The sequence below is a fragment of the Oryctolagus cuniculus genome, chromosome 3 (assembly GCF_051225735.1).
Source record: "Oryctolagus cuniculus isolate XC-2025 breed Fujian yellow rabbit chromosome 3, ASM5122573v1, whole genome shotgun sequence".
NCBI lineage: Eukaryota > Metazoa > Chordata > Mammalia > Lagomorpha > Leporidae > Oryctolagus > Oryctolagus cuniculus.
This window is the reverse complement of record NC_142869.1, coordinates 160,157,109-160,179,188: the sequence shown is the minus strand read 5'-3', so window position 1 is coordinate 160,179,188 and position 22,080 is coordinate 160,157,109.

Below are 22,080 nucleotides of genomic sequence, written 5' to 3'. Positions count from 1 at the left end.
CCTAGAGTAGTTAGCCTAACGCTACAAGCGACTACGTTGATGGTTTCCAGGGTATGAGGAAAAATTGGTGTACAGCCTGTTTTAGAAAATACCATTTTTTATTACTGTTTTAAAATAATCTTTATATCTAACATTTTAAGACATTACAAAACAACTTAGATTCTGGGGATTCTATTTAAATGAATAATTAGAGCAGCATAACCCATTAAGATTTTCTTTTTGCTTTTGATGATCTATTTAATCCATACAATAATCCTATACAACACTGAAAGCATCATTTTAGAGACATTTGCTTTCTTTCTTTTTTTTTCTTCACAAAATGAGTGATGTTCATAAATGGTGATGTTCATAACTTTCCACTGGCACTCACAGAGTGAGGAGGAGACAGCAAAGAATGGTATCAGTTCCTGCCTTCTCCCACCTACCATGCTCCTCAAATCATCTTAGCACCTTGCAAACATGTAATACTAGATTTGCATGATGATAGACATTTATGACTGCCAATAGGAAGCTCAGCTTAACAGTTTTATAGTCAAAAAAGAAATAATTGTGAATATGGTTCACATTGTGAAAAGAGAAGCTCATTGTTAGTTGAGAGCTCTTTGCAATGTTCTATCCCTGATGAGCTAACCCAGGGGGAAAACAGTAAAAAGAAATAAGTGAAATGAAGACTTTAGTGTACTTGTTTTTAAAAGAGAAGCTAGCAGGCTTTGTTGTCCTTGTCATTGTTGATCAATTGAAGGTTATTGCTGGGCTCCTGGCTGCAAGCTACTGTGTCAGTGCGTTATTCCAGCCCTGCTAAGTTGAACATGAAGTGTTGGAGGTCATAGATGTCTCTGGCCAAGGGTGCTCTTAGAGGACAGCCTGTTGAAAGAAATTTTGTAGCCTTTCCATGACCACATGGGTGCTGATATATTCAAGGAATAAAAAGGATCCTTGTTCTCTTGATCTAAGTTTCCCAGTAACAAATATCAAAATGAGCTTGAACTCCTGTGACACAATGATGACGAGGAGGCAACGGTGTTCATGTTTGTCCTGTTTGTTTTATATTAAATGGAAAATTGCTCTCTAGAAAGTCATGATAGTTTGGCAACATTCAGTCCAACCAAAGAGAAATAAATTAGAGAAAATAAAAACTAAGGAGAAATTTTATATATTCAGCAGGGAAAATTCATGCTACTCACTGGGGAAAATACCAAGTAACTCCAACCTAAAAGGCTTCCAACACATTTCTTCCTTTTGGAAAAAATAACCATAAATAGAGAATATTTTTAAACCCAAGGTGATAGTTCTTTTTAGAATAGGGAATTAGAGGATTTTGGAAGGCAACTCAGAAAAAGCTCAATCCATCCTGCAACTCCAGTTACCATCAGGAAAGCATTTTCAGAGACTGAGTGGATATAGATGCTAGTGCTAACACACAGCGGAGGGATGATCTAGATCTCACGATGAGGCAAGAGGTATCTCTGGAATAGGAAAAGACTGGAGACCTCCAGCAGCAATTAAAGAAGAAGAGTGCAGAGCAAGCAATGACCAGGGAAGGAGCAGAGGAGCAGGTGCTTCCCAAAGCTGAGATGCTTTTTAGAGGATACTTAGCAGACTTAAAGGCAAAATCAAATATTTCTCATTCTCCTTTCATAGGTCAGCTTTGTAAAATATCTCACAAGCCAACGTTAATAATAGAGCTGAATTTAATATCACGTTTTAGCAAAAACACCTTAACTTGAAGGAATAGAATTTTTGAACATCTTTACTTGTATACTTCCATTATTTTCTTTCCACAATTCATTTTTGGACATGTTCACTTTTATTTTTGAACTTTTTGAACGATTACTTTTGAACATGTTTTACTTTTTCCGCAATTTATTTTTGAACATCTTTGCTTGCATACTTCCATTATTTCTTTCCACAATTTAAGCAAGAGAGCTAACATAGAAAAGCTTTGTATTAAACTCTTCCATTGAAATGGCAAAATAATTTCCCAGGGGAGAAAAACAGCTTGTCATAAGCTCAATCACATTTTGAAATTTTCTGTGGCATTCACTGAAAAACAAAAAGGAAATGTCTGATATGATTGGGGCAGAGGATGGCACAATTATAATTATATATATATATAAATATACATGCACATACATATATATTTTAAAAGAGTTCATGTAAAATGCATATTATGAGAAACCTATGCATGAATTTCAAAAATTTTTTGTGCCAAAATAAACTAATCTTTTATTCCATTTCCCTCAAAATTTTAAGGTACAAATTTTAAGGTATATATATTACTTCTCTGCTTATATTTTGGTTAAAACCTGAGACATATCACCAGAGAAAATAAAAACTGCAGATGGTTCCCCATTGAAGCACCTGGAGCTGAGCAGCAATTTAATAAGCTACCATGTCAGAGAACTAAAGGATATATTTTGATAGAAGAAAATAACCTTCAGGGTTTGGAAGAACTTTTCAGATGGAAAAGTGTTTTTCACCAGAAACATAACATTAAGTTAGAAAAGATCTGTAACACCCGCCATTCATCTGTGCTTGGGGAACAAATAAAAAGGCAGGTTATAAAGGTGTGAGAGCCTGTGCTGCATAGAGATGGTGATGTGGCTCCCCTCCGAAAGATGAAGGTGGCCCCTTGAGCATGAGCAGGAGGGCAGAGGGCAGACAAACAGGCATCCTAATAAGAAGCAGCATCCCAGGAGTCCACACTCAGACAGCCTTGAAAATGCCAAACACAGACACCCAAGAAAATAATTCCAAGAGCATTTCCTTATATGTGTATAGTACTTGAAACACATCTGAGCTTTAAAAAAAAATCAGATGAAAAGAGGTCAAGATCTCCTTTACAATAGGAAGAAATATCGGTTCAAAGAACTTAAGTTATTTGTCCAAAGTCACACAAGTTAAAAGTTGGAACCCAAAGTATTAGTGTACTCAGTATCTCATAATAATAAACACCTCAAAAGCACATACCTCTTTATACTATGCTATATATAAATATCAAAGACTTGGGGGTCCTTCTCAATTAATGAAATTACCTCTTTGGGAAGAATGCTCTCTCCTTAAGGTTCATGAGGAGGGATTCTTCCTAAGCAACACCAAGCCTGTCATCCCTGTGCTCACCCTTCAGCAGGTGACAGATTTAAGATGAGAAATCAGGCCCACATGTAGTATGCTGTTTCGCTACCTGGTCAGGGGAGGTTGTAATTATAGGAACACACTGCCAGGAATATTAACAAGCTCACAACTTCCAGTCTGATACCACTGAAAGCTACAAGGATAACAGTGCTTCATGTCTACAAGCCTCACAATGACAGCCAAAATCAAAACCTATTCTTGGAATAGATACAGCCCAACATAAGTTGGACAGTGTTATGGCATTCCTCTGGGGAGTGGGATTTGAATACCGAAGGGTTGCTGTTCAGAGCTTTATGACACCTTGGCAACCAACTAGCAAACTGGAAAGATGGCTCATTTGATTAATTAGCACTGGAATTTACTATCAACTTCTCTGAATTTTGATTTTTTTACTGAAAATTTTATATGCCAAGATTTTATTCAAAAATATGATAAGTTAATAAATGTCATAAATCAAATCAACTGAATGAGGAACAAAATGATATGTTCATCTCAATAGATATAGAAAGTATTCGGTAAGATTTTATATCCTTTCAAGATGATTAAAAAAAAACTTCAACAAAGCAGTTTTAGAAGAAACACAGCTCAAAATGATAAATAACAAACCAATAGCCAATATCTAATTGAATGGGGGAAAGCTGAAAGCATCTCCCCACAGATCTGGAATGAGATAAAGATGTCCACTTTCACCACTCTTATTTAATACTGGATGTATTAGCAAGTATTAGCAAGAACAATTTGAGAAGAGAAAGAAAGAAAGGGCATCAACATTAGAAAGGAGAAAGTCAAAATATCCATGCTTGCAGATGACATTATTTTGTACATAGAAAAACCTTAACACTGAACTAAAAGGCAGTTAGAACTAAGAAACCACTTTAGTAATTTACAAACCAACACATAAAAGTAAGCATTATTATACACCAATAGTGATTTTGCTGAAAGAGAAATCAAGAAAGAAATCTAATTCACAATAACTACCAAAAAAGGTAAATGTTTAGTAATAAGTTGAACCAAAAAAGTAAAATATCTCTACAGCAAAAATTAAAAAACACTGTTTTAAGAGGTCATTGAAGACTCACACAAAATAAGAGAAAAATATCTCCTGTTTGTGGATTTGAAGAATTAATGTCATTGAACGCCTATGCTACCTGAACCAAACCATAGTTTCAATGCAATCCCTACCAAAATATCAATGAATTTACAGTTTTTTTAAACCTTTATTTAATGAATATAAATTTCTGAAGTACAACTTTTGGACTATAGTGGTTTTCACCCCATAACCACCCTCCCACTGCAAACCATCCCAGCTCCTTCTCCCTCTCCCATCCCATTCTTCATTAAGATTCATTTTTAATTATCTTTATCTATAGAAGATCAATGGAACTAAATAGAGAGGTCAGAAATTAAGTCATGAACATATGGTCAACTGATTTTTGACAAAGATACCAAAAACCTATTGGAGAAAGGATAGTCTTTTCAACAAATGTAACTGGAAGACTGGAAATATATATGTAGAAGAATGAAAGTAGATCTTTACCTCTCACCATAATCAAAAATCAACTCCAGATGGGAGAAAGTTCTAAATATAATACCTGGAACTATGAAATTACTGTAAGAAAACATAGGGAGCACAGTTCAAAATATTGGGGGTAGGTGTTGATTTCTTACAAAAGACTCCCAAAGCACAAGCAATAAAAGTAAAACTGGACATATTAAATTATAACAAATACAGAAGCTTCTGCATAGCAAAAGAAAGAGCAGAATGGGAGAAAATTCTTGAAAGCTACTTATCTGACAATGGATTAATATGCAGAATTTATCAGGAACATAAAATACTCAACAAAAAATAATCAATCCAATTCATAAATGGTCAAAGAACCTGTATAGACAGCTCTCAAAAGAAATACAAATGATCAACAAATATATGGGAAAATACTCAATATTACTAGCAATCAGGGAAATGTAAATCAAAACCACAATGAGATAACACCTGTCCTCTGTTAGAATGGCTATTATCAAAAAGACAGAAAGTAACAAATGCTGACAAAAATATAGAAAAAGGGGAACTCATATATACTACTGAGAATGTAAATTAGTGCAACTACTGTGGAAAGCAGTATGGAGATTTCTTAAAGAACTAGAAATGCCATTTGATCCAGCAATCCCAGTACTGGGTATATATCCAAATGACATGAAATCATTGCATCAAAGAGATGTCTGCTCCACCATATTTTTTGCAGCACTGTTCACAATAGCCAAGATATGGGATCAAGTAAGGCATCCATCATCATCTGAATGAATAAACAAAACGTGGTATATACACACAATGCACAGAAAAAATGAAATCCAGTCATTTTCAACAAAATTGCTGGAATTAAAGAACATTTTAAGTGAAATAAGTCAGACACATAAAGACAAATATCACATGTTCTCCCTCATATGTAGGAGCTAAAGTAAAAACTCAATCTGAACACAGAATGTTGATTACTAGAGGCTGATTGTAGTGGGTAGAGGGATGGAGGGAGTTCAGATTTAAAAAATAGGGATAGCTGAGTGTGGGTTATTTGAGAACTCTTTTGTACTGCTTCACAATTTTTGTTTTGCCCATTTAAAATTATTCTGAAATAAAAGTTTAAAAAGAGAGAGAATATGGTGTGTTTGGCCTGGGCATTAAGCTTCCAGTTGAGACACCCACATCCCATATAAGGTGCATGGGTTCAATATCCAGCTTCACTCATGATTTCAATTTTCTGCTAATGTGTACCCTGGGAAGTGGTATGTGATAACTCGAGCATTTGGTTTCCTGCCATCCATGTGGAAGATCTGTACTGAGTTCCTGGCTCCCAACTTCATGCTGACTCAGACCCATTTGTTGCAGGCATTTGGGAGTGGTTCACCCTCCAATGGCCGCCACAGCTGGCGCGCTGCAGCAGACACACCGCGCTGATCCGAAGGCAGGATTCTGTCCCGGTTGCCCCTCTTCCAGGCCAGCTCTCTGCTATGGCCCGGGAGTGTAGTGAAGGATGGCCCAAGTCCTTGGGCCCTGCACCCCATGGGAGACCAGGATAAGTACCTGGCTCCTGCCATCGGATCAGCGCAGTGCACCGGCCGCAGCGTGCCGGCCGCGGCAGCCATTGGAGGGTGAACCAATGACAAAGGAAGACCTTTCTCTCTGTCTGTCTCTCTCTCACTGTCCACTCTGCCTGTCAAAATAAATAAATAAATAACATCTTAGATTTGGTGATGTTCTAATTACATGTTAACTTAATGGTTCAATGATCTCAGTTGTTCTAAACTAATATTTTATATATATATATATATATATATATGTTGGAAACAGTAATGTAACAGGAATAAATTATAGCAAAGGGGAAAAAGATAAGTGACCCATATAATCAATTTCTCTACTTTGTGGCAGTGAAATGTACAAAATATTGGGAAGTAGATACTCAGCTTTCCACTCTTAATTTTATTTTATTATTGTTTTTAAAGAATGTGAGTTTATTTATTTGAGAGGCAAGGAGACAGGGAGAGACAGAAACACAATGAAATCCCATTCCCAGGTCTGGAGAATGCCCACAATGTCTGGGCTAAGCCCAACTGAAGCCAAGAGATAGGAATTCAGTTCAGGGCTCCTACAGCCTCCCATGGTTTTCATTAACAGGATGCTGAAATCAGGAGCCAGAGCCAGAGCCAGGAATTAAATCCAGAAAATCTAATATGAGACACAGACATCTTAGCCAGTAGGCTAAATACCCACTCCTCCATTTTATTATAATTTTAATATATATGCTGTAAAAATGAGCACATCTCTGTTTTATTCTAAATATGAAAGCCATGAATTAGAAGAGAAGAAAGCTTATCCATATAAATTAAAATTTTTCAAGGTAGAATGACACCAATTTGTACTATGCAGCTAACAGTTAATGATTTTTTTAAAACTTAGAGTCCAATAAGATCAATGTAATAGTTGAATTATCAAATTGAAATTTAGCAAAATAGTCAAATTATTAATCTAATGCTTAACTGCAAAAATCAATTTGGTAAGTAAATTTTTGTTCCGGAAATTAAAAGTTAACAATTTGATACTTAAAAGAGAACTTTAAACAAAATCGTTACCAAGTACATAAAAACAAAAATATCATAAGCCTAAAAATTAATTTTGCAAAACAAGACTACCAAATAAAAGTTAAACAATGATCATCTCTCTTCTGTTTTAGTTTGTTTACAAGGTTTTTAATTTACCTTCATTTGTGTAGGATGACAAAAAGAATATAATGCAGGTAGCAGTACACCGCAGCATCTTTAGAGAGAATTCATCTCATTACATTTTCATCAAGTAAAGGTAGGCAGGGAAATATTTCCTGACTCCAACTCTTTATGTTTTAATATATTCCACTTTCATATTTAATGGTTTGTTTATATGAAATATGTCAGATTCTTGTTTTCACAAATACATGATATGGAGGGGTCCTGCTATGAAGTTCATGTCCTTCATTTCATGTGCAACCCTCCCAAGTCACTGTCATATCACAGTAGAAATATCTCTTCTGCTTTTTTCAATAAGGATTAACATTAAAACCCCTTCCTTATTTGGGGTCCAATCACAAACCTGTTCTTCCTTCTTTTTTCTTTTCATCCACGGCTTCCCTATTCTCCATCTTATTATCTTCTGGTTCCTATCAATTTCTCTACTTGAATCTTTTTTTAAAAAGATTTATTTATTTATTTATTTGAAAGGCAGAGAGAGAGAGAAATATTGCATCCAAAATTCCTAGTGCCAAGAGCCAGGAACATTCAGGTCTCCCACATGGGTGTCTGTCTTCCCAGGCATGTTAGTGGAGGGCTAACTGGGAAGCTGAGCATCTGCAACTCAAACCAGCACTCTGATGTGGAATGCTGTGGTTGCAAGCAGTGGTGTAACCCTCTGCACCATAAGGCCAGCTAATTCCTCTACTTGAGTCTTTCGTTTGCTTCTTCTGTTCTTAAATACGTATTTATTTATTTGCTTATCTGAAAGGCAGAGCATTGGTGAGGGAGAATAAGAAAATATCTTCTATCACTAGGAGCCAGGAACTCCATCCTGGTCTCCCACAAGGATGGTAGGGGCCAAATTACTTGAGCCATCATCTGCTGCCTTCTCAAACATATTAAAAGGAAGCTGGATTGGAAGAAGAGTAGCCAGGACTCAAACCAGCATTTCAACACATATGCCGATGTTGGAACTGGCAGCTTAACTCGCTGTGCTTCTATTCTGACTCCTGATGTTCCTGGAAACCAAATTAAACAGACAAATAAATAAGTCTCAAAAAAGAAAATAAAGAAGCAATTTTCATACGCCCTCTTGTTTATTCAAGCTGTTGGAGATATGAAATAACTCAACTGTAACCACTTCCCGTACCATTCTCTTTAATATCCTTACAAGCTAACAATTTTTAAAAGTCTATCAAAGTAGAATAGTGAATTGCTTCTAGGAATGGCAACTAAGTATTTTTCTGTTTTTCTTTTTGCCTACTATCTTTTGCTTTCAAAAATAATATATAATTTCAAAAATAATATAATATATAATATATAATTATTCAAAAATAATATATAATTTATGAACTTAGAAGTTAGGTATATTCTTTTATGGAGTCTGTAATGTAGACTTGATAACATTTAAAAGGTTCAGCTAAAAATAGTAAATATTTCAGAATGCTTAATTAAATAGTATTTTCTTTGAGTTACTGTTGTGGTGAAACCACAATATTTTAATCACTGTCACAATAATTTAATCACTGTCAGCTGGCAGAATTCATAAAATTCATCTGCTTTATAATATTTTTTCCTGAAAGGACATTACCATTCAATTAATCTAAATTTCTTAATGTACCAAGCAAGGAAATCAAGACCCTAGAAAGGCAAAATTATTTTCCTCCTACTTTTATACTGTCAACAACTATTCATTGAGCACTAGGTGTCGCTCCCCGTCTTCGTGGAGGAACGACACAAGACCCTGCGTTGTTCTTTCGTCTGCTCGGCCCTCCCCGGGTTTGCTGCTGGTTCTTCCCGGGTTGGCTACCGACCCTTCCACCTCCGTGGAAGGGCGGTTCCCCCTGCCACATTCCCCACTTCCGCGGGGGAGCGGCACACCGCTGGCCGGCTCTCTCGGGGGCTGCACAGGTGTTCCCCTTAGATGTTCCCCTTAGATGTTCCTGGTGCATGCCGTCTCTCTCCTCCTTTATAGTCCTCTTCCACCAATCCCAACTCTGCTACCCACACACCGAGTACGCTGCTCTCCTCCAGTCAGGAGCAGGTCCCACAGTTTATTGGTTGAACTGGAGGCAGCTGTATAGAAGCTGTTTCCCTTCTCAGTGCCACATTGTGGGAAAGCAGATGCATAGAATAAGTCTTAATTCCAGTAACTTAGTCTAGTCCGAGTTGCTCCCAGTTGCTCCCCACAGATCCCCCTTTCTTTTTATTTTTGGCGTTGATACGCGCCTGTCTTCGGTGCCCCGCGGCACACACTCTGCTCTGCTTGCTAGAGTTGCCCACAGGTTCTTACAAGTCCTATCAATCAGGCAAACCAAATCCAGGTCCTCTCTTTGCCATGTTGTGAGGAGGTTTTTAGGCGCTGATGCGTGCCTGTGTTCGGTGCCCTGCAGCGCATGCTCTGCTCTGCCTGCAGGTGCTTACAAGCCCTAGCAATCAGGCAAACCGAATCCAAGCCTTCTCATTGCCGTATTGTGGGGAGACTTATTGGTGTTAATTCGTGCCTGTCTTCGGTGACCTGCGGCGCATAAGCTGCTAGCCGCCCGCAGGTGCTCACCGTCCTAATCAGGCAGACCGAATCCAAGCTCTCTCATGGCTGTGTTGTGGGGAGGCCTTTCTCTATTTCTCTATCTCCGGGCATTCCTATTTCTCCTATTTTACTTCTATCTACCAGCATTCCTATTTCTCTCATTTTACTTCTAAAACTTCTGTTTCTCTTATCCCTGCGGCTTCCCGGTGCCCGCCCCAAGGCTGCTTCTCGGCGCCTCGCCGCCCCGCGGCAGCTTCACTGCTCTGCGCGGCTTCCCGGCGCCTCGCCCCACCGGTGGGCTCCCAGCTCTGTGCGGCTCAGCTTCGCGCACACACTCCACGGTCTCCACGCCCTTCGCGTCCGCACCACGGCCTCGCGCCAGCCCCGCGTTCCCTATCCATTCACGCCCTGTGCTCTCTCTGCACGCGGCGGCTTCCACGAGTCACACAGCCCCAGCTCACGTTTCCGCCACCACCGGCATTCAGTCCAAGTTCCCCGGACTAACCTGGCGAATTCCAACCTGGCGGCCCACGTCTCTGCCTCTGGTTCCAGATCTTCGCCTCTTGCTCCCCGGGCTGACTTGAAGAATTCCAAGCTGGCTTACATCTCCGCCTCAGCCTGCACTCGCGGCTTCATCCTCCCTAATATTTTTCTCTACCCGGTATGTTTCCCTAAGTTTTCTTCCAACAATATTCCTCCCTCATTTCTCCTGGACTCTCCCCACAGTCCGTATCCAAGTCTAAGTTTCTTATAGGTTTCACTTTCACTTTCAACCTGCAGTCCGTATCTGAGTCTAAGTTTCTTCTTACTTTCACTTTAAATCCTAACTTCTTTCCCACAGTCCGTATCCGAGTCTATGCCTAGGCTTTCGATAGCTTCTTACGGCACCTTTTCTGTCCGGCTTTTCCCTAGGCTCTTTGCTAGTCTCTCTCTCCGGTATTTTCCCAGTTCTTCCCGTTTCTTCCATCCTAAGTTTCCTATCCGAGTCACGGCACCATTACGTCGCTCCCCGTCTTCGTGGAGGAACGACACAAGACCCTGCGTTGTTCTTTCGTCTGCTCGGCCCTCCCCGGGTTTGCTGCTGGTTCTTCCCGGGTTGGCTACCAACCCTTCCACGGAGGTGGAAGGTTCCCCCTGCCACATTCCCCACTTCCGCGGGGGAGCGGCACACCGCCGGCCGGCTCTCTCGGGGGCTGCACAGGTGTTCCCCTTAGATGTTCCCCTTAGATGTTCCTGGTGCATGCCGTCTCTCTCCTCCTTTATAGTCCTCTTCCACCAATCCTAACTCTGCTACCCACACGCCGAGTTCGCTGCTCTCCTCCAATCAGGAGCAGGTCCCACAGTTTATTGGTTGAACTGGAGGCAGCTGTGTAGAAGCTGTTTCCCTTCTCAGCGCCATATTGTGGGAAAGCAGATGCATAGAATAAGTCTTAATTCCAGTAACTTAGTCTAGTCCGAGTTGCTCCCAGTTGCTCCCCACAACTAGGTACATGCCCACTACTGTATTTGCTGTTAGCAATACAAATATGAATAAGACTACATGCTAGCCTTGGTGAAGTTCACAGACTCCAAGGAAAGACTGACATCTGACACTTCTGTAACACCAATATATGAAATAACAGAGTACACAGCTGACTGATGAGCCATTTCTCTTGAGGTAAGACGAAGGGTGCCAGGTTGGCCTGATATTCTGCCCACACCACCACAGAGTCTTCGCAGTATGGTCAGCACTACTTCTATTTGGTCAAAGCATTTATTTCTTATTTGATGATACCTTACCTGCAGTACCAATGCAGGCTTCAGAGAAGGTGAACCCTGAGCTGAATCTTAAGCAGACCAGATGAGAAGGATTGTTCAGACTAAGAAAATGACATCAGTAAAGGTATCACTTTGTTGTGGATAAATTACAGTGAATGTTGGAAACTGATGAATACAGAGAAAGAATATGTAGTAGTTTTTACATAGAACTTCAGAAGCCAAAGTCTTTGTTAAGATAGGTAATAAAATGTAGTAGGTAGAAGTAGGACATCTAGAGTCATATATTCCTGGATTCAGATCACAGCTCTGTCTCTTAACTCTTATGCTTCTATTCCTCATTTTACCATCTTCAAATTGAGATTTCTCTCCTGGTGATGTTACATAGGGTTAAATGAACATGTATAGTAATCAGAGAGTTTCTGAAATTTAGCTAGTGCTCTGTAGGTTTCATTGCTTCTAGTATTATTATTATTTAGAAAATGAAAATCGTTGAAAGCCTTGAAGAATATAAGTGGTCAGATTTGCATCCCAGAAAAATTCCTTTGTCATCTGTCAATAGCAGTGGTTGGATGGAGTTAAAGAAGTCAAGGCAGGATGTACTATTTTCATAAGTTCTGTATAACTGATATTTACATTATTGTACTAACCTTTTTATTTTAAGCTCACAATGAGAATAAATAATATAAAATATGTGAAGATCCTATAAGAATGTTAATAATGAAGTGTGTACTCCAAAAATGTTCCTAGTGACTGTGAATGTGCCAGAGTGGTATGGAGGTCATGACTATTTTCCATTTTCTTTTCAGCCTTCCCTGTGCCTTACTTAGTTCAGGTTGCTATAATCTGGGTGGTTCAAACAATGAACATGCAAGAAAGTCCCAAAGTACCAGCAGATCCAGTGTCTATTTTGGGTCTGATTATTTGTTTGCAGAAGTCTTCTTCTTGTATCTTTACATGGTGGAGAACAGAAATCAATCAATCTCTCTCATCTCTTTTTAAGGGCACTAATTGTGTTCTTGCCCTCATGACCTAATTGCTTCCTAGTATGATCAGAATATTTCTTTCTTCCTAAAACTCATGTTGAACAAAACTCATGTTGAACACTAGTAACTAATATAATGATATAAGGAGGTAAGACCATGGTTGATGCTTAGGTCATGAGGGCAGAACCCTCTTGAATGGGATTACTGCCCTACAGGAGAAGCACCATTCAGGAGCCTTGCCCTTCCACCATGGGAGAACACAGAGGGAATGCACTATGAACCAGAAAGTAGACTCTCATCAGACTCCAGATCTACCAGTGCCTTTCTCCTGCACTTCTCAGCCTCCAGAACTGTGAGAAATAAATATTTCTTATTTACAATCCTCCCACTTTGTGATACTTGTTACAGAAACCCAGACAGACTGACATCTCCCAAGGACCCTATCTGCAAATTGTATTACATTGGGATTAGGCTAATATGTGCATTTTGGGAACTCATTCTCTGCCAATAGCCTCTTGCCACATTTATTTTGAGTGTACTAGCTATAAACATCTTCTACTTGTTTCAAGAGTTTCTTGTAGTAGGTTAATTTAAATATTTTATATTTATTGTGTTTATACATATAATTGAACTAGTTTCAATCATATTATTATATATTTTCTATCATCACATTACAATTTTGCCTGGTTTTTCTTTCCTTACTACTATGGGATTGAGATAGCTTTCATTTTTATTCTTTACTGGAGTCTTCCTTACAATTTTTCCAATGTGCCTATTAGTTTTACATATATTAATTAGTATCTGTAGACTTTCACAAAAACATAGCGAATGTGAGCTATTTAGACTGTATGCCTTCTGATTATTGCCTAGAATGTAATGTAAGTTCTTTATTTTTAATACACAGAAACTTATATTTGCAGACATTTCTTTATTTGTCATTATGATTTTATCAATGTCTTTCACTTAACATTGTTTCTTGCTTCACATTTTTTCCTTCTGGATTCATTTTTCCTCTTTCTTTACAGAAATTTCAATGCTATTAAGTACAGAAATAATATATTTTAGTGTTTAAATGTCCAAAATATTTACAATTTTTAAAATATTTTATCTGGGTATAGGTTGTTTTCAATCTTAATGATATAAAATCCCATCTATCCAATCTAAATGAACTTTTGTTAGTTATATATAGTACTTAAAGCACGATTTCTGTAGAAGGACTTATCTCATTATTCAATTTTAGAAATTAATAGTTTCTCTCTTTTTCTGAGGTTTTTAAATACTACTAGAATATCTAAATCTGTATTCTATTTCTCTAAACTTCAATCACATATTTTTAAATTTCTTGATTTCTTTACTGAATTCTAGGGAATTTTTTTGGAAGACAATTTTATTTTCTTTTTTTTTCTTTTTTCTAATTTATGGTTTAATGAATACAAATTTCATAAGTACAACTTTAGGAATATAGTTATTCTTCTCACCATATTAGCCCTCCCACCTCTCTTCCTTCTCCCTCTCCCCTTGCCAGTCTCATCTCCACTAAGATTCATTTTCAATTAACTTTGTACACACAAGACCAACTCTATACTAAGAAAAGATTGCAACAATTTACCCCCCCCACACACACACACCTGTTTAAGAACTGGTTTTGCAGTTAACTCTCAATACAACTCATTGACTACAGAGGTCCTGCATGAGGAGTTAGTGCACAGTGTCTCCTGTTGTTAATTTAACAATTAACACCCTTACATATGACATCAGTGACCACCCGAAACTCTTGACGTGAGCTGCCTAGGCTATGGAAGCCTTTTAAGTCCACAAACTCCATCAGTATTTGGACAAGACCATAAGCAAAGTGGAAGTTCTCTCCTCCTTTCGGAGAAAAGTACATCCTTCTTTGGTGGCCACTTCTTTCCACTGGGATCTCACTCACAGAGATCCTTAATGTAGAACATTTTTTGCCACAATGTCTTGGCTTTCCATGCCTGAAATGCTTTCATGGGCTTTTAAGCCAGACCAGGAAGCTTTAAGGGCTGATTCTGAGGTCAGAGTGTTACATAAAGTGATTGAAACATTCTCTCTTTTTAATTCTAACTATTGTTATTACCAGACACTTGATCCTATTTATATGATCACTTTAACACTTAATCCTATCTGTATGTTCACTTTAACACTTAATATGATCACTTTAACAATTAAGATGGCATTTTTACCACCAAGTTTAATAGAAATTGGAGTCCCATGACAAGTTTTAAACTACCCTAAGAAGTAAGTCTATAGGAAATTGATTTTTTTGTGTGTGTTGTTGTTTTATTTGCATGTTCTTTTGCAATGGGAAAAACATATAATATGGGGTTGGGTTTTGGATGCTTTGTAATTTTTATTGTTATGCTTACTTTCTATAGATTTATTATTCTTTCTCTCACTTCTCATTTCTTCTTCGGCAGTATTTGAATAATTTCAGCCCAGGTCCTGAAATCCACAAATCGGAGCATGTTTTGCTTCTCTTCAGGGATTTCACTTTTTCAAGACTGAAGCCAATATCCAGTATTTGTGTAGTTATTAATATTTAGGATTCTTTCCTTTTTCAGGCATCCATATGACTATTTTATCTGGATATAAACTTAGGCACAGAAATAAAAGTTTTTCAGCTTCCATTTGTGGATAGCAGGATGTAATCTCCAGACCTCTGCCTCTTGTGTAATACAGTCCATCTGCTTTCCCATGATACACTGAAATCTGGAATTCTGTTGTCAATCTTAGGCACCAGAATCCCGTGAATATATGGCCTTGCTTCCACTTTGATAGCATGGACTTGGCCACTCCTGTTGCAAGACACTTACATTTTTAAAAGGAGGGTAAATATTTTTAATTATAATTAAAATACATATGATTTATACACGTTGAAAAAGGAAGAGAGAAATTGAGAGGTGGATCTTTAAAATATAATAGTTAGCTAGAAAGATAGCCAAAAGACATGAATGTAATTCCTTATTCCTAGTTAAACACACACATTACTCATTACTCAGAAGTTTTCCTCTTGTATTCTCTGTTGGTTTATCTGTAAGTTCTTTTTCTCCAATGTCCATCATCAACATGTGTTGATAATAAGTGTCAGCCAGATAATTATCCACAAAACCTTCCTCCAGTAGTGAAACCTAGGACTGCTGTCCTCCAGGATCCACCAAGATTGCCCACTTTCAATTTAACCTGTGGTTAAAGTATGCTAAAATGGGAACTCAACATATCAGAAAAGTCTATTTATAGCCACAGGCACAGAAAGTCCAAATGAATGCAATTCCGACATCAATCACAAATGCAAATTATGAGCATCAGGGCCACCTGACCAATCAATGTCCCTCACACTTTAGGGATAAAAGCCCCAAACAAGGAAGAAAGGGTGCCATGTGCACTTTTGACCAGCTGGTTCCTTCCTTTGGATGTACTTTAATAAACTTTGTTTCACATCCCTACTTTCATCTCTCTGAACGGTAATTAATTACTCTATTGGCAAAAAAGAATCAAGGCAAGCCAGCTGCCACCCGTGACATAAGCATCTGCTATAAAACACACTCCCTCATAATTTACAAATATCAAAAAATATTCAGTTTGGAGCAAAGTGACCTACCTTATCTAAACAGCAAAACATTTTCCTTGGGATCTGCCTATGGCTTAGCAGGTTAATTTACAACCTATAGCCAGCATCACATATGAGTGCTGGTTTAACTCCCAGCTGCTCCACTTCCAGTCCCGCTCCCTGCTAATGTGCCTGTAAAGCAGCAGAAAGATGGCCCAGTACTTGGACCCCTGCCAACCATGTGGGAGACTGGATAGAGTTCCTGGGTCTTTCATTTGGCCTGGTATAAATAACCGTCCCACTCATTTGGGGAATGTACCTGTGGGTGGAAGATCTCTCTCTACCTCTATCACTGTGCCTTTCAAAGGTGTAAGTAAATATTTTAAAGAAACCTTTTTTCACTGAGAATTTCTATATTTTTTAAAGGTTAAAAATTGCACAGTGTATCACAAACTTATCTTTAGTCCTTCAGCGACAAACAACAACAGATAATAAGAATTATCATATTAGAAGATTGTTAATAAACACTAGAATACACTGGCAAAGTAGATATATTTGCTTGTTCCTCTTAGAAAACAAAGACTTTAACTGAACTTTATTCCTCATTACTGGGAGAAAAACTTTAAATCCTTGGAATTTCCTGAGTGACAATAGTTTCTTTGTTATGCTAATGAAGAGTCATGGCAGGTCTCTGGAGGCTTTGTGGGAGTAGATCATATTGAAAAGACCAATCATTTGACTAGAGGGTTACACTGTGAGCCACATAATATCATTTCAACTTCCCTCCAGTCAAAATTCTAGGGAAAATACAAAGAGGGACTATAGATTGAGGTCAAGCGTGTGAACCAACAATTTAATTAATCTTGCCTATGTAATGAAACCCCAATGAAAACTTGGGACATCAAAGCCCAATAGAAGTTTCTAGTTGGTGAACACACTGATGTGCCAGGATGGTGACATGTTTCTGTGGGAGGACATGTTTCTGAGAGGAGCGTGGTGGGGGCAAGAGGCGCAAAGTCATGACACAGATACCGGAAGTCGGGTGAAAGTGGGCTACAGGTGAGCAGCTTGCAGACTCGTTTATTTCAGTTGATACAGCAGATTATATAGCCAAGGGAGCCAATCTGGTCAAGAGGTGGTTTGTGCTGTAACCAATCACTGCCTGTTGCCAGGAAGACTCCTTTGCCAGGTGGGTTCCGAAGCCATTCCTGAATAACTGACACTCACTCGCCAGCAGCCATCTTGGCATGGCCTTCTCATTCCACCACAGTGAGATGCCCTAATTCATTTGGCAGGTTCGTCTAATTTGTATCCTTTGTAATAAGATCATAACCATAACTATATGGCTGAGTTCTGTAAGTCATTCTAGGAAATTATCAGACCTGGAAAGGGGGAAGCTCCAACTTTACACCTAGTCAGTGGTCTGGAGACTACCCTGAACTTGTTGAGTCTAGAGGAGGTAATTTTTCTGGGAACCCTGCTTAAATCTGTAGACTCCGACACTAACTCTTGGTGGTTAGTGTCAGAATTTATTTCTAGTAAACCAGTTGGTCTTGGGATAGCTTGAAACAGAATAGATTCTCTTTATTTTTAATCAAATATTATCACTACCATATAAAGTATTTTATATGATGTTATAAAATCTGATTCAGAAACTCTAGGACAAATAGAGAAGTTACAAAGAAAGCATGCTTCCAAATTTTAGTAGCTGGATGCTCTCTGCTGACATTGAGTTCACTACTGGTATGTAGGTCTTAAAGCTGATGGCTTCTCTTGGTTTTTGGAACAACAAATTCTGTAAAATTTAAGCTCTTTCTAAAGCTTTTATCCAGCATTTATTTAATTCAATGATCCATTCCTTGACCTTTAAAGGCTGCTATTGTGTTTTAGATATCAGTCAGCTGAGCACTGAAATCAAGAGGTTGCTACTTATTGGTAAACAAAGTCTGAATTCTAAAACTTACTCAGTCTGCAAACTTTTGAGTATAACTCTGCAGGTTTGAGTTTCTTTCTGTGTGGCTGTGAGTAATTTCATGTTTTGACATCTGTAAATTAAAAATATTTTATAAAGTAATTAGCAAGTCCCTCTTCATCTATTATATTATGAAATTTTCAAGAAGGAAGTAATCAAGGTACTTAGTATATCAAAACAGATACATAAGATGTGATATACTAAGCAGGTAAAAATTTCTGATTTTCCAGTTCTAAATTTATAGAATTTTATGCTTTATGAATTTGGGAACAGTATTTTCTCCAGTAAAGCCGTGAAGTCCTGTGTAATTTTCTTCAAAGATGCAGAATGAAAAGATTTTGAGTATTAACTACTTGAGTTAGAATTGAACCAAGTGCTGGAAATGGGCTGGATCTGTGGACAGAGGAGTCAGTGGACCGAGCAAATGGAAATGGAAAAGGAAGAGACGGAGAGAAAAAGATGAGCAGAAACCAAGAACATCTGACAGACTGTATCTACTAACATTGCAGTGTTCGTTTGCCCAGCAACTTCCAATGAAGCTGGCCAACTGGATTTTAAATAATTTTAAAAAGTGCTTGTACAAGAATCAAATGTCTTGCCTGAAACGTTATGCTGATGCAAAATAACAAAATGCCACCTAGCAGTCTTGATGAAATAGGCAAAAAAAAAAAAAAAGCCCAAAACTGTGCTTTGTGCATCCCTATTTAGAAACCAAAATAAACTTCAGAAGTAACCTTAAACATTACCACAAATTTGATACCTTGTGGGTCAAATCTTAGCTTTGACATTTATTAGATTTTAGAAATGTCTCTATTTGTCAGTTATAAATCAAATATCATTGATATTTCTTGGAATTCTGGAAAATTTTCAAGGATTTAAAAATACATGTTTATGGTATACAATGACAAGCCTTTAGGTGGTTTAAAAAAGATTTTCCTTGACAGCAACCACAATGGTTCATTAAAAATACTTGTCAGTTTAGTTTTCAAATCTCATTACTGCTATGACAAGCATCTAGGAGTGTTACAAATGAATGTATGTGCACAACACAAGCTGTTGGTTAGGAAAGCATAAAAAATGTGCATTGCAACTCTCTACATTCTATGCATCTACTACATTTACAAATGGCACATGTTCATATAGGGATAAGTATAAAATATTTGTGGTATACAGAGACAAAGGAGGATGGAGAACTGAACCATTACAACAGAAGTGGAACTTTGCATTTGAATATTTCTGGATGGATTAAAGATATCTGATCAAACAGTTTTCTTAACTCACGAAATGACTAGAAGTATGGACAACTAGCCGTTTTTGTAGAATCTTTCATTATAAAACAATTACATTTAGGATAAAACACATTTTTAAAAGTATTTATTTATTTGTTTGAAAGGCAGAGTTAGAGAGAGAAAGAAAGGGAGAGAGAGAGAACTTTCAGCTGCTGGTTAACTTCCCAAATGGCCACAATGGCCAGGGCTGGGTCAAGCAGACTCCAGGAGCCTGAATCTCCCTCCGGGTCTCCCACATGGGTGGCAGTGGCCCAAGCACATGGATCATCTGCTGCTTTCCAAGCCACATTAGCAGGGAGCTGGATCAGAAGTAAAACGGTCAGAACTCAAACCAGCACTGACATGGGATGCCAGCTCACCAGCAGTGACTTAACCTGTTGTGCCAAAACATGTGAGCCCTAAAACACAATTTTTATTTTTCATAAGTAAGGGAAATCAAACACACTGAAGAACTGAAACCAAAGAGGTAATCTTTGAGAACATGCAAGGCGGGACATTGTCTTGAGATAAATACTGGTTAGTTGAAAACACTAAATCTAAAATTATGTGAATAAACCAGTGATGATGGATATAGTAATTCTAGATAGAGTGTGTTCCCTTGGTACAAAAAAAGCAAGAACAAACATTATCAGGATGCAGTTTGAATTTATAATGTTTAATTGACACATAATAAGTATACAATATGGCAATTCAATACATATATAAAAGTTGTAATCATCAAATCAGGGTAATGGCCATATCTATCACATAAGACATTTCATTTCTATTTGAGAACATTTAAAATCCTCTACTCACTATTTTGAAATATCCAATTAATTATCTTCAACCATGATTACACAAGAATGCTCGTTTATCAAATAGGTTTTCTATATGTAAAGATTAACAAAATATGTATACATCATCAAAATTTATCAACATTTAAGGAAATAAACTACCTTAAGAAAGAGCATTTAGAAACATGCATGACAATGGAAACCATTATGCTTAGTGAAATGTCCTAAAAAGACAAAGAATCATATTTTCCCTGATTTGTAGTAACTCATAGAGTACAAACAAGTACAAAGTGAAATTGTTATTTTGAGATCTGATTACTGTTTACAGTCCTTGTCTATTCTCTTGAGGAACAGTGGTTTTCTACTTACTACTTTTTGAATTCTTTATTCAGTGAAGTGTTAAGCTTGTGATTATAAAAAACGGAAAGTACATCATTGTAAAAGTTAAAAAAATAAAAAAGGAGGAGGGAGAGTAGGAGGAGGGAGGATAGGGTAGCACATATCATTATGTTATTAAATCTGTATATATGAACTATATTAAATTAGTTTGCTTTATATAAATAAAATTTAAAGGTAGAATAAACACATTTTGGGACATCAATAAAAAAGGAAAATAAAAATAAAAGAAAGAAACATGCATTGCTTCAAATACTGGAACTATTAAGAAAAGACTATAAAATAGCTATTTAAATGCATTTAAAAACTAAAGACAAACTTGAAAGTAAGTACAAGGATAATGAAGGATATTTGAAATTAAAATATCTTCAAGAAATTGACAATGTAACAAGTAAAAATAAAAACACAGAAGGTGGGTTTAGAACAAATATTTGGTGCTCAAACTAATATTATTTTACTAGAACAAATAAATGAATAACGAATTAAGAAATTGCAATATATGCATCCAACTGGAGTTCCCAGAGAAGAAAGAAAAAAATTAAGTAGAGGAACTATTTCAACAGATGATGAGTGAAAGACAACTAAAGAGATGATGTTAATCTTCTAAAAATAATGAAAGATTCCAAATGAAAGATTCAAGTAGAATAAATGAAAGAAAATCTACTCCTAGAAATATCAAAACATTTAGTTTTTATAGAAAACTAAAGAAAGACTACAAAAGCAACTAGAAAGAAATCTCAAATAAAAATACTAAAGAGAAATGCAATTTTTTCTCAGAGAATTCAAATTAAAAGGAAAGACAATTAAGGATTTTCCACTCCTTATCAGTATGACAGAAAGCCATATTTTAAATATTCTGAAGAAAAAACTAATTTCCCACCTAGACTTATGTATCCAGCAAAAATGTCCTTAAAACACAAGGAAGAGGGGGCGGGGCCAAGATGGCAGAATAGTGAGGGCGCGCACCGATAGTCCGGGAAAATTTAGTTTAATAAAAGTGGAGTTATGGTAGCCTCAGAAAAAGGATCAGGAAAAAATTGCAGAGGAAACTCTTCTGGATCAAGTGGCTGTGATTTGGAGGACCTACTGGGAGAACAAGGTCACCCACCACGCAGAAGCCGAGCTGTGGGAGCCGCAGGGTCTGCGCACCAGTGCAGGAAGGGGAGTGGATGTCACACAGACACAAGCGGGGAGAGTTGGGACGCACAGGGCTCCGAGTCCACACATCGGCGCTGGAAGGGGAGGTGAGCTCAATAAACCGAGACATTGGCGGGGAAACCACAGTCAGAATCTAGAGGGGAGCGGGAAAGTGCACCAGACTGACTCCAGGAGAGAAGGAAAAAAACGGTGGGGGGTTTATCTCTCCGCAAGGCTGCAAGGCTGCAAGGCCTGCAAGAGTTTGCAAGAGTTTGTAAGAGT